Below are 14,198 nucleotides of genomic sequence, written 5' to 3'. Positions count from 1 at the left end.
CTCCCTTATATCCTTTTCCCCCTGTATAGGAAGGGGAGAGGGGGCAGTCCCTCCCGCTAAACAAGGAGAGGTGGGATTCCGATAATCCTCCTCATCCGACCTCACCACCAGCCTCTTCCTTCTTGTGTTCTTGGGTAATGTCCCTAGATGAGGAAGAGTATGGGGCGGGTAAAAATACAAGGGGAGGAAGAGGAGCTTTCTAGTTCGCACCTCCCTTTTCAACTCCGCATTTTCCTCCCGGAGCTTTGTCAGTTCCTTACGGAATTCTTTAAGCTCAGGGTTCTCTCCCTCCCTGATTTGTCTGGCCATAACTGTTGTAGCTGCTCTCAGCAGGACTACAGTGTCTTTGACCTTCCTGACCAGAGACCCTTTCATTCCGTTGGAGCAGTCCGCCACCTTATATAGGATGGTGGAATGCTCCATGAGTTGCGCCGCAATTACCTCGGTGGATTCCAGCAAGAGCAACTCTTCCATCTCCTTTTCATCGTTGAGGAGACGTTTCCACCTCGCTGATTTAGAAGGATCCGGAAGCAGCGACTCTGCCGCCCTTCTATCTCTCTTCTCTTCTTTTCTGCGTCTTTGAGCTTCCTTCTTTTTTTGGCGCCTTCCGACATGTTTGCCGATGACCGGTTGATGGCCTTTGCCCCGTTTCTCCTTTTGCTCCTCGACTATATTTTCTGCCACCGAACTGGTGACAGAAATATTGTCATTCTCCTGTGCGATCTTATCGCGGATCTCCTCGCCATCTATGGAGTCTGCCTCCATATTCTCATCATGAGCGGAAGTCCTCTCCTTCTTGAGCCAGGAATGGTTGTATCCCAGCACACGTGCAGAAAAATCTTCCGCAGCTGGCCTGACCTCGTTGTCCTTCGCACTCATCAACGGGGATGGAGGGGGGTCATGCCTCATCCCACTCGTGCTTGGAAGTGGGTTCTCCATCGTCCCTTCGGTTTCCTTCCGACGGGTGAGGGGGAGTTGGAAGTTAACATCTTCAATCCTAGTGATGCGCAACTTCTCCATCCTAACCACGTGTTCTCTGTTTGTTGCAGAGGCTAACCTCGCACTGCTCCTGTAGGGAACCTGACGTGGACGCGTTGGCCTAAGCGTCATCCTAACCGAAGAGGAATCTTCGGATATATCGCCCGAACGCAACGGACAGGTGGACCGCGACCAGATTCTTTCCCCAGCGTTTTTTCCCTCCTCGTTGTTATTATTTTTTTTATTTATAATATTATTTATTGATGGGTCCATTTGAAAATAATCCCACTTTCCCCTTGCAGCTCCCTCGACCAGGGTATATCTTCACCGCCGTCGAAAGCGCCCCGAAACATGACTCGTAACGCTCCCGACGAGGGGCCCCAAGTTTCCCCGGGGGGTCGAGATACACCACGGGCCGGCGGCCAAAGACAGCACCGGCACTGGATCTCAGCCCCTTACTGACCCATGGGGTTTTGACGTCCTCATGGGCTTTCAGGGGTTCTGTGTCTGACCTCACGGACACTGCAAGGGGCGGCGCCACCCGGAGGGCCCCACGGACGGTTGGGACGGAGCAGCTGCTCCCCTACCCCGCCTTACCCGCCGTGGCGACCAGCATACCGTGTTAACACCCTCTCCTCGACAATCCTCGAGGAGGGCACCGGCGGTGCACCGCTTCGGAAAGGGGAACGGTCGCGATGCACCGCCGGTGGCACCCATCGCGCCGCCGGGCCCTGCCTCGGAATATGTCCGAGCGGCCCCGGCGGCAGGCCGATGCTGCACCTCCGGAGTAAGCCCTCGGCGCGCACACGGCCCACCCGCCGCTCCCCGGCCCGAGCTCAGAATACGTTCGAGTGGCCCGGGAGGCGGCCCTCCTCAGGGACGCTGAGACGAGAGAGCCAAGGCTCTCCACTAGCACCCTGAGGCACTGTTACCGGCCTGAGCTCAGAATACGTCTGAGTGGCCCGGCAACAGTCACCCCGCCTCTGTGCGCGTACAGAGAGGGCCACGTCCTTCCGCCGTTTGCACAGAAACAAAGGGTCTCTCACCCTACTGTGGGACGCTGTCTTCCCCCATGCCAGACCGCGAACGACGCAGAAGATCCCGCGCTGCCGTCCCGGCCCCAGGCACAAAGAGGAACGGCACCCACATCCCCCCCGTGGCCCCGAAAAGGGAGCTCTGAAAAGGGCTGAACCCCATGCTCGGCGGGAAAGACTGGAGCAGCAGCCCCGTGCAATGTCTTTCCCTAACGGTGCCGTGCCACCGGGCGTTTAAATTTCGGGTTGCCGTCCCTTACCACATACGGGTCCCCTCCGAAGAGGGTTGCCCCTGCGGGGAAGTGGGCCCCGTCCCCCCAGGATGCAAAGAACTCTTCCACCCCAGGAGGAGCCCCCCCGAGACTGGGGAGCACTTCCCAGAACTTGGGGAGCAATTGTACAAAGTCCGAGGACTTCGTACTGACCGCTCTGGGCACCCAAAATGTCTTCGGGTGAGCCCTCCCACCACGACAAGGTGGCGGTCAAGGGAGGGGATGGGGGTGTACTTGCCTCTCCCTCTGGGGGAATTCAGGGAGTGGCTGGACACATTAACGGACTGGTTGGTCCGGTACAGCCGCTCCTGGCCGACCCTCACGCTGGGAACTTCAACGCATGGTCTTCAGCATGGGGGTCCGCCAGCACAAATCTCTGCGGGCGTTTGGTAGAAGAGTGGGCGGCAGCAAACCGGTATTTAGCAACGACCTCCGGTTGCTAAATACCGGTGGCGTGAGCACCTTTTTCCGCGGGGCGGAGAATCCATAGTGGACCTGGCCGACCCTGACCGAGAGCTAGCGGGGGACGTCGACCTGGACCGACGACCGCAAGTTGGTATTGCAACGAGTGGAGTAGTGGGCGCGCGAACCACGGAGTAAGAGGCGAGTGCTGGTTGGCGACGTGCGATTTGATTTTGTTCAAATAAATTTTATTTTCTGGTTTATGAAGGCATCGATGATATCTATATTTTGTTCTTTTTTGACATGGCCCTATGCCAAACTTTGTTTTTTATTTTTTTAATAAAGACAATTTGCGTTTGATGATTAACGTTGTTATACGTGGTTATAACAGGGCATTAAGCCGACTTAACTATTTAACTAAAATTGTAAGTGTGAAAGACCGAGTTCGATTTTTAGTTTTTGTTTACTATTGTTGTGCTGCTGTTGGATTTCGACCCGATCTGGTATCAAGTTTTGTTATCTGCGATGCGTTTAGAAACTAAGACGCATATATGTTAAAGTTATTTTCTTTTGTACTCTGGACATGGCCTTATGCTGAATTCTGTTTTGCGTTACTAAAATAAGTTGCGTTTGGTTACTCATACATTTATATCTGATTTTGACAAGACACTATTTTGAGTTTATTAATTAAGTAAATTGTAGGTGCGTTAAAACATTATCAAAAGGGTTATTTTAGTTATCAGTACCGGTTCTTTTTTTTGTGTTTATTCTTAATATTAAATTAAATGAGGATGGTACATATATCCATGTGTTAACGAGACGATAAACTAAGCAATGGGATTTGTAAGTTTGATCGGGTTAACATAGAATATGCGGTACGGCTGCGATTGGATAAAGCAGTGGCAGCAGAACAACGTTTGGCATCGCGCTGATGGTGCAAATGATCCGGGTGGACGTCGGGGTATTGTGCGCGAGCGGTGCTGTTTTCTGGTTTTCACAAGGTGCCTGGAGTCGGCATGCAATCGTTGGACGTTTGGACAAGCGAGGACCAGCGCTACTTTGATCAACCTGAGCAGACTTAAATTGGTCAAACTCGACCTGGCTAAAGTCGACCTACGCAAAAACATTAGATGGCGCGCACGCGGAAGTCGAAAAAGGGGAAATCACTCCTATAAAAGGCGAGAGCGGACTGGCCTCGAGGTCAGTCGGTCGTTAGAATCAGTCGTTCTTAATAGAAGCTGGTCGGTTCGTAAATTGTAACCCGATCCTGTCTCCGTACAAAGCGGTTAATTTTGTAAATTGAAATACGCGTAACACGGAAAGACTTTTTGTAGAATTGTTGCACGATAAAGAAAGGAAAAGAAGAAGAAGTAAAATATTTAAATTCAATTCAATACTTACCTTGTTGAATACTTACTTCGTCAATTGCCTTTCTTGATCCGACATTGAGCGGACCGTGGATCGAATAGCGGTGCCGTAGACGCGAAGGCTGAAGCTGGAGAATCGTGAAGCTGTGGAGCTGCAGAAAACCTGGATATTTCGGAAAAATCCGGTCAGAATCAGTTCATTCGAAGAAGCTCGGGTCGAGTATTGACCCGGAAAATACTTACCTTTCCACTTGGCGGTTAAAGTGGATGACGACCGTGGCCTGCAATTCAGATGAGAGAGGTGTAGTGTAGGTCTTCGGGGTGTGCTCGGGTAGAGCGTCTTAATAGGCCCTATAGGGGACCAATAAATTTGAACGGTTTGGTCACAACCTAACGTAGGCCATTCCCTCCGCCCTGCGAAATGCAAGCAAATAGAGGGTCATCCTCGAGCGGGAATCGTTGTCCGATGACAGACACGTAGAGTTCCGCTCGGGGGTAGTCCCTCCACAGGTATTCACTCGCCACCGCCAGGCGGCATGGATACTCTCTCCGCTGTGGTCCGTCCACAATCTTGTGGACGAGGACCTCCTGATGGCCATATTTCTCTCGGCTACTTAGCTCGAGAGACCGGCCGAGGGGTCGGACCTCCAGTTGGAGATGGAACGACTCCGGGGCATCATGACTGACGCCTGTTTAATAAAAACATGGTTTTTAGAAAATAATTAAAGATTTGTTCTGCTCAATGATGTGTATTAAATAGCCGCAGTAATTTGACTGTGCTAACGTAGCATAATCATTTGTCTTTTAATTGGAGGCTGGAATGAAGGAATGGATGAGATTTAAGCTTTTTAAATTAAATAATAAAAATTTAAATTTTGAATAAAAATGTTCAAATAATATTATGGGACGATAAGACCCTATAGAATTTAATATAATTTTTATTAAAATACATTAGTTTTTAAATTTAGTATAAAATTATATTTAGTTGGGAGGATTAAAAAATTTTATAAACTTTTTTAATTTTATTTAATAGATAATCATATATTTATGAAAATATGAATAAGTTTTAAAAAAAATTATTGAAAAATTAATTACCTTAGGGATAACAGCGTAATATTTTTTTTAAGATCATATTATAAAAAATGATTGCGACCTCGATGTTGAATTAAAATAAAAATTAGATGGAAAAATTTAATTATTTAGTCTGTTCGACTATTAAAATTTTACATAATTTGAGTTTAGATCGGCGTAAGCCAGATCGGATTTTATCTATAATTAAAGTGTAAATAAATTTGTACGAAAGGACTTTTTATTTGAAATTTTTTTTAAATTAAAGAATAATATTAATTTTATAAAAATTGTAGATTACTTTGGCAGAATAGTGTAATAAATTTAGAATTTATAAATATATAAAAATAATTTATATAAGTAATAATTAAAAATATTTATTATTATTTAGTTTTAAATTTATTAAATTTATTAATTTTATTATTAATTTTATTGTTAGGGATTGCTTTTTTAACTTTATTAGAGCGGAAATTTTTAGGATATGTACAAATACGTAAAGGTCCTAATAAGGTCGGGTTAGTTGGTATTTTGCAACCTTTCAGCGATGCTATTAAATTATTAAATAAAGAATTATTTTATGTTTATAAATCTAATTATCGATTATTTTATTTGACTCCTTTAATGAGATTTGTAACTATATTATCTATATGATTATTATATCCGTTTGCTACTAATTTTTATTATTTAAATTATTCTATTTTATTAATAATTATTTTTATATCTATTGGCGGGTATTTCATTATTTTTATAGGATGGTCAGCAAATTCAATTTATTCAATAATAGGGTCTATGCGATCTGTTGCTCAAATATTATCTTATGAAGTAAGGTTTATTTTAATTATTTTAATTTTAATAATTATAAGAGAAAGATACTCTTTTTTGGATTTTTATAAATATCAAATTTATATTTGGTATTTAGTTAGTTTATATCCTTTATTTTTGTTATATTTTATTAGAATTTTGGCTGAGTTAAATCGTAGCCCTATAGATTTTATTGAGGGCGAATCAGAGTTAGTTTCGGGGTTTAATATTGAATATTTTAGGGGGGGATTTACATTAATTTTTTTATCTGAATATGGTATGATTATTTTTTTTAGATTTATTAGAATTATTTTATTTACTAATTTACTTTTATATTCTATGTTAATATTTGTTATAATTAATTTAATAAGATCTTTGATTATTTTTATGCGAGGATTATTACCTCGAATGCGGTATGATGAATTAATATATTTATGTTGAAAAATTATTTTGCCTATTATTTTAATATATTTAGTTTTAATTTTAAGAATAAAATTCATAATAGTTATTGTTTTATTATAGAATAGAGATAAAGTGGGCTTAAGTTGTGTGGTGTGTGTGAGATTAAAAATAAGTAATTTGGAAGTTAATAGAAAATTTTGAATTTCTTTATTATGTTTTCAAAACATAAACTTATTAATCAAGATCATTAACTTATGAATTTATAATTTTTTTATTGGTTAATAGTTAAATATAAATAATAAAAATAAATTTTTAATTTAATAAAATAATATCTCAGATTTTTATTATGATAGATATAAGAATAAAATAAAGAAAATAAATAACTGATAAAATTTGACTAATTCTAATAAATGGATATTCAATTACTTGGGCTCCTGCCCAAGTAAGGAGAATAAATGTGTTTAAAAAAATTCAATATAATAGCTGGTTAATAGGATAAATTATTAATGAATTGAATTTAGGGGTTAAAAGAGGAAGGGTGTATAAGATTAAAATTGATGTTAATAGGGCAATAACCCCCCCTAGTTTATTAGGGATTGATCGAAGAATAGCATAAGCAAAGAGAAAGTATCATTCAGGTTGAATATGAATAGGTGTAATTATAGGATTTGCGAGAAGAAAGTTATCAGGATCCCTAAATATATATGGATATTCTAGATTAATAATTCAAAAAATTATGATGAAAATTATAAAAGTAATATTATCTTTTATCGTGAAGTAAATATGAAATGGAATTTTATAGAGATTTCTATTAGTTTCTAAAGGATTAGAAGATCCTGTATTATGTAAGAAAAATAAATGTAAAATAATTATTAATATAATTAGAGAGAGGAAGGGTATAATAAAATGAAGAGAGTAAAATCGATTTAAAGTTGCGTTATTAATAGAGAATCCCCCTCAAATTCATTGGACGATTATATTTCCTATGTAGGGGATTGTGGAAATTAAATTAGTAATAACTGTTGCTCCTCAGAATGATATTTGGCCTCATGGCAAAACGTATCCTAAAAAAGCTGTTGCTGTGGATATTAAGAAGATTCTTACTCCAATTATTCAGGTATTAAAAAGTTTGTAAGAATTATAGTATAATCCTCGTCTAATATGAATATATATACAGATAAAAAATATTGAAGCTCCATTTATGTGAATATTATGCAATAATCATCCTAATTTTACATTTTGAATAATGTGAATAATTCTGTTAAAAGCATAATTTATATTAGAACAATAATGTATGGATAAAAAAAAGCCCCTTAAAATTTGGATAAATAAGAATATTCCTAATAATGATCCAAAATTTCATCAGTAAGAAATATTAATTGGTGTAGGGAGTTTAAGTAAAGAGTTATTAATAAATATTATTAAGTTTTTATTCATAAATAAATTTTTAATTGATTTTACGTATAGTGAATAATTTAATAGAACAAACTTTGATAATAGTAAATAATGAAATTAGTAGATAAAATATTGAGCTAATAGTTATATTATTATATGGGTATTCATAAAGGTTAATAATATTTTGATAATTTATTTCATTAAATTTTAAGATTATTATTGAATCACTATAATTAAATTTATTTTTTAATAAGTTAGGTCAAGGTAAATTGAAATATATATATCTAATTAATAATAATCAATTTAAAATGAATAATATAAGTAAATAGGGGTTGTAATTATTAAGTTTATTTTGATCATTTGAGATTAATCTTGCAAAATAAAGAAAAATAATTAATAAGCCTCTAATTATAATTAAGAATAATATAATAGAATAAATATAATTAGATTGTCAGACTGAAAGATTTATGCAAATAAATATTCTAAAAATTAAAATAGAGATAATTATTCAGATAGGGTGGATAGAGCTGTTATTAGTAGCTAGTAAAAATAAAATAATAAAAAATATTAAAAAAATTAAAATAGTAAAAGTAAGTAATTCTTTATTCATATATAAGAGGAGTTGAAAAAATTAAAGTTTAATTAAATTGAATATATTGGTAAAAATCAATGAAAATTTAATTAATTTCAAAAAATAGTTTAGAAAAAGAATATTAATTTTGGAGATTAATGGCATAAATAGATTTATTTTTTGAATTATATAATAAAATAATTATATAATTATTTATATTGATTTATTAATTTATACATATATATATATAATTATTTTATTATTATTAATTTTTATATATAAATTTATATTAATTATTTTAATAATAATTGAATTAATAGTATTAATTTTATCAATAATTATATTTATGATTTTTAGGATATTTAATTTGGAGATTTTTATAATTTATTATTTAGTTTTTAGTGTGTGTGAAGGAGTTTTGGGATTAACATTATTGGTAATTATTGTTCGTTTTCATGGGAATGAATTATATTATTTATTTAATATTAATAAGTTTTAATTAAAAAATTAAAAATTTATTTAATATTTTATATTAAAATATTTTATAATTTTACACAAATTTATTATAATAAATATTTTTAATTTACAAAATTAATGTTTTAGTATAAACTATAGTATAATTAAATTATTCTATTATTTATTTTTTTTGAATTAATATGATAAAATTTTTATTTTTTTTTATATTTATAATTTTATTAATAAAAAATAAAAAAATTATATTTTTTTATAATTCATGTTTTATTTTTAGATTTTTATTTTTATTTAAATTTATATTTAAAGATGATATTTGAATTAGGGTGAGAATATTTATAGGGTTTGATTTTTATTCATTTTTTTTATTAGCTTTAAGATTTTGAATTTTAGCTTTAATAAAAATAGTTATTCAGTTGGAGGAGAGGAGTGGTAGGCTAATTAAAATAAATTATGAGAAAAAATTGTTAATATTTGAAATTATATTATTAATTTTAATTATTTATTTTTCTTCTATAAATTTAATATTATTTTATTTAATGTTTGTGAGTTAAGATTAATTCCTATGTTTATTGTCATTATTTATTGAGGGTTAAATTTTGAACGAACCTCTGCATCTTATTATTTATTAATATATACAATATTTATTTCTTTGCCTTTATTAATTTATTTATTTGAAATTTATAAGCATAATATAACATTTGATTTTAATTTATTGATAAAAAATATAATAATTAATATAGGATTTTGAGATTATTTAGTTTATTTTATAGCATTTTTTATTAAGCTACCAATTTTTATTTTTCATGTTTGGTTGCCTAAGGCCCATGTTGAAGCGCCTGTTTATGGGTCAATAATTTTAGCTGCTGTTTTATTGAAATTAGGGGGGTATGGTTTATTACGTTTTATTATAATATTTATTTTTCAAAGGAATAAGTATAGGTATGTAATTTTTAGAGTTGGGATTGTAGGAAGGTTGTTTATTGGTATTTTATGTTTAGTTGAAATTGATATAAAAAGTTTGGTGGTTTATTCTTCTGTTGTACATATAAATGTAATAATATGTTCAATATTAACAATAATAAAATTAGGATTTATTAGTGCTTATATTTTAATAATTTCTCATGGCCTATGTTCATCAGGTTTATTTTTTATAGTGAATTTATATTATGAGCGATCAGGGAGTCGGTTGATTTTTTTTAATAAAGGAATATTAAATATTTTTCCGTCTTTAAGAATTTGATGATTTTTATTATGTGCTGCTAACTTTTCTTTTCCTTTTTCTTTAAATTTTTTTAGAGAGATTTTTATAATTAGAGTTTTAATTAGATGAGAGATATCTGTTATTATTTATATAATAATGATTTGTTTTTTTAGGAGTGCTTATTCATTATATTTATATTCATATATTCAGCATGGATTTAATTATTTTGAAGAAAAATTTTCAACAATTTATTTATATAAAAGATTATATGATTATTTTGATTCATTTAATTCCTTTAATTTTAATAATTTTAAATTTAAGTTTAATACATTAATTTTTTTAAATAGAATTTAGTTTTGTTATATTAGTCAATATAGATAATATTAATTATTAATAAATAAGTAATGTTTATTATTTATTTATTTTATTATAATGTCATTATTTAAGTAGTTTAAAATAAAATATTAATTTGTGAAATTAGTGATATAAAAAAAATTTATCTTAGATTATTATAAATTTATTCATTTTTTATAATAATTATTTTTATGTTATTTTTTTTTATAAGATTATATTTAAATTTAATAAATTTAAGATATATAATGGAATGATTATTTTTTAATTTTAATTCAATTAATGTAGAATTTTATATTTTATTTGATTGAGTCTCATTGTTCATTGGGGTAGTTATATTAATTTCTTCAATAATTATATTACATAGAATAATTTATATAGGCGATGACATATTTATTGATCGGTTTATTAAGTTAGTAATTATATTTGTTTTATCAATAATTTTAATGATTATTAGCCCTAATTTAATTAGAATTTTATTTGGGTGAGATGGGTTAGAATTAACTTCTTATTGTTTAGTGATTTATTATCAGAATTATTTATCATATAATTCTGGGATAGTGACAGTCTTATGCAATCGAGTGGGAGATATTGGGTTATTAATAAGAATTGGATTAATATTTACATTTTGAAGTTGGAATTTAAGTTTTATGGAAAATTATAAGTTAATTTTAAGAATAATTGTTTTAGCAGCAGCTACAAAAAGTGCTCAGATTCCTTTTTCTGTTTCATTACCAATAGCTATGGCCGCCCCGACCCCAGTATCAGCCTTGGTTCATTCATCAACTTTGGTTACTGCAGGGGTTTATCTAATAATTCGTTTTAATAAATATTTAATGAATAGGGGCATTGAGAAAATTATATTATATATTTCAATTTTTACTATATTTATAGCTGGGTTGATGGCAAATTTTGAAAATGATTTAAAAAAAATTATTGCTTTATCTACTTTAAGTCAATTAGGGTTAATGATAATAATTTTAAGTTTAAGATTTAATTTTTTAGCCTTTTTTCATCTATTGACTCATGCAATTTTTAAGTCATTATTATTTATGTGTGCAGGAGTTATAATTCATTTAATGAATAATAATCAGGATATTCGATTATGTGGTAATTTAAATGAGTTTATTCCATTTACTATAATAAGATTTTATATTTCTAGATTAGCATTAATAGGAATTCCTTTTTTAGCCGGATTTTATTCTAAAGATTTAATTATAGAAATTATCTATTTAAATAATATTAATATTTTTTTATTAATAATAATTACTTTATCAATTTCTCTTACTGTGTCATATTCTTTACGATTGATTTATTATATTTATTTTGGCTCATTTAAAAATTCAAGATTTTATTATTATAAAGAAGATAAATTAATGAATTTATCGATGTTTGTTTTATTAATCTTAAGGTTAATTAGAGGATCTATATTAATGTGAATATTTTTTTTTGATAATTACTTTTTATATATGAATGTAAATGTAAAAATAACTACAATGTTATTATTATTTGTGGGAGTATTATTAAGGTTGATTATGTCTATAAAAAATTTAATTAATATATTAATATTTAGTTATTTTTTTAGATCTATATGATTTATAAATTATATATATATATGAATTTATAGTCCTATTATAATTTGTAGATTAAACACCTATAGGATAGATAAGATATGGATTGAATTTATGGGAAAGAAAATTATTTATAGGATAATAAATAGATTAGTAATTAAGATAAAATTATTTAAAATTTATATATTTATTTTTATTTCAGTATTAATTTTATTAATTATTTTTTTTATTAGTTAATTAATTTTTAAAGTAATTTATATTTAAATAGCTTAAATTTCGTAAAGCATAATATTGAAGATATTAAGATAATAAGATTTTATTTTTAAATAATTTATTTATAAATAAAGAAAAATTTATTATTTTTATAATGAAAATATAAGGTTTTTATTAATTAAACTATATAAATGAATAAAAAAGAAAAATTAACTAGAATTTTTTTATAGATTCAATATAATTATTAACAATAATTTACCTCTTTTTTGGTTTTAGTTAATAATTTTTAATTAGATATTTATTAAATTTATGAAATAAAATGAAATCTTTCATTGAATGTTGAGTTAGAAGCTCAAAAATATTATTATTTCAAAAAATAAATTTTATTCGATGTGGTTCTTTTAGATTAATTGAAATTAATCAAATTTTTAGGTCGAAATTAAATGTAAATATTTACTTTAAAAGAAAATTAAGATTTAAATATTAAGATATTTAATTTTTAATTGCAATTTAAATGTTATTTATGTTTAACTAAAATCCTGAATAAAATTTATCAAGAATAAAAAATAAATTTATAAATGTAAAAAAATTATAAATTTTAATTAGTTTTTCAGTCAATTGATTTTTCTAAATATTCAATGATTAGGCCAGAAATTAGAATGAAAATGAACAATAATGAGGAAAAAATAATAATTTTATTTATAAAATATATGTAAATTAATGGGATTAAGAGAGTAATTTCAATGTCAAAAATTAAAAAGATTAAACTAATTAAAAAAAATTGAATTCTAAATGGGAGACGAGAATTAGATAGAGGATCAAATCCACATTCAAATGGTGAGATTTTTTCTCGATTTGCTAATGATTTAGATGAGATAAGTAAATTAATTAATAAAATTAGAGTTGATAGAATAATAAAAAATGTAATTATATAAATAAAAGTTAAAATTATTTATATTAAAATTTTTTTAATTTTTTTAATTGGAAATTAAATGTAATATGAATATACTATATAAATTTATAAAATAATAAATTAATTTAAATTAAGTAATATTTTAGTATCTTCATCAATAAATAGAAATATATAAAAATAATCAAACAACATCTACAAAATGTCAGTATCAGGCTGCTGCCTCAAAACCAAAATGGTGAGATTTTCTGAAATGAAGAAAATTTATGCGAAGCAAACAAATTGAAAGAAATAGCGTCCCAATAATTACATGAATTCCGTGAAAGCCTGTAGCTAGAAAAAAGGTTGACCCATAAATAGAGTCAGCAATTGAAAAAGGTGACTCGAAATATTCAATTATTTGAAGGGAGGTAAAATAAATCCCAAGTATAATTGTTAATAAGAGGCTTTGATATCTTTCATTAAAGTTTTTATTTAAGATAGAATGATGCGTTCAAGTTACTGTTATCCCAGAGGATAAAAGAATAATAGTATTTATTAGAGGGATATCAAATGGATTGAATGGTTTAATGCCTAAGGGGGGTCATAATTGACCAATTTCTATGGAAGGGGCTAAAGCAGAATGAAAATAAGCTCAGAAAAAGGAAATAAAAAAGAAAATTTCTGAAATAATAAATAAAATTATCCCTAAGCGAAGGCCAATATATACATTAATTGTATGAGATCCTTGAAATGTTGATTCTCGTGTTACATCTCGTCATCATTGATATATGCATAATAATGTGCAAGGAATAGAAATTATAATTAGATAATTTAATTTATGAAATCATATAATTATTGAAATTAAGTTATTAAATAATCTGAAAGAAATAATAATAGGCCAAGGTCTAATTGATACTAAATGAAATGAATGATTTTGATGTAATTTTGTCATAATGATAATACTATAAAATTTGATTATAATTATTTATTATTTATTTATTTGAAATAGTAAAAATTAATTAAATTTCTCTTCTATATAATGTAGAAAGAATGGAAAACACATAGGCCTGAATAATTGATACAGATAATTCAAGAATAAATAATAAAAGTTGAGAGGAGATTATAATTAAAAAAATTAAGAAATTATTAATAATTTGCACAGAAAGATCCTAATAATGATAAAAGTAAATGTCCTGCAATTATATT

At 30.4% G+C, this 14,198-nt stretch overlaps 3 pseudogenes; 1 reads left to right on the top strand and 2 right to left on the bottom strand.

Moving 5' to 3' along the window:
• Nucleotides 1–6,657: 6,657 nt before the first annotated feature.
• Nucleotides 6,658–7,761, bottom strand: LOC140675556 (cytochrome b-like; annotated as a pseudogene).
• A 2,833-nt stretch (nucleotides 7,762–10,594) lies between these two features.
• LOC140675544 (NADH-ubiquinone oxidoreductase chain 5-like) lies at nucleotides 10,595–11,911 on the top strand (annotated as a pseudogene).
• A 1,232-nt stretch (nucleotides 11,912–13,143) lies between these two features.
• LOC140675523 (cytochrome c oxidase subunit 3-like) lies at nucleotides 13,144–13,944 on the bottom strand (annotated as a pseudogene).
• Between the last annotated feature and the right edge of the window lie 254 nt (nucleotides 13,945–14,198).

This window comes from Anoplolepis gracilipes, unplaced genomic scaffold (genome assembly GCF_047496725.1).
Source record: "Anoplolepis gracilipes unplaced genomic scaffold, ASM4749672v1 Contig19, whole genome shotgun sequence".
NCBI lineage: Eukaryota > Metazoa > Arthropoda > Insecta > Hymenoptera > Formicidae > Anoplolepis > Anoplolepis gracilipes.
Note: the sequence above shows the minus strand (reverse complement) of the source record. Positions and strands in the feature narration are given on the sequence as shown.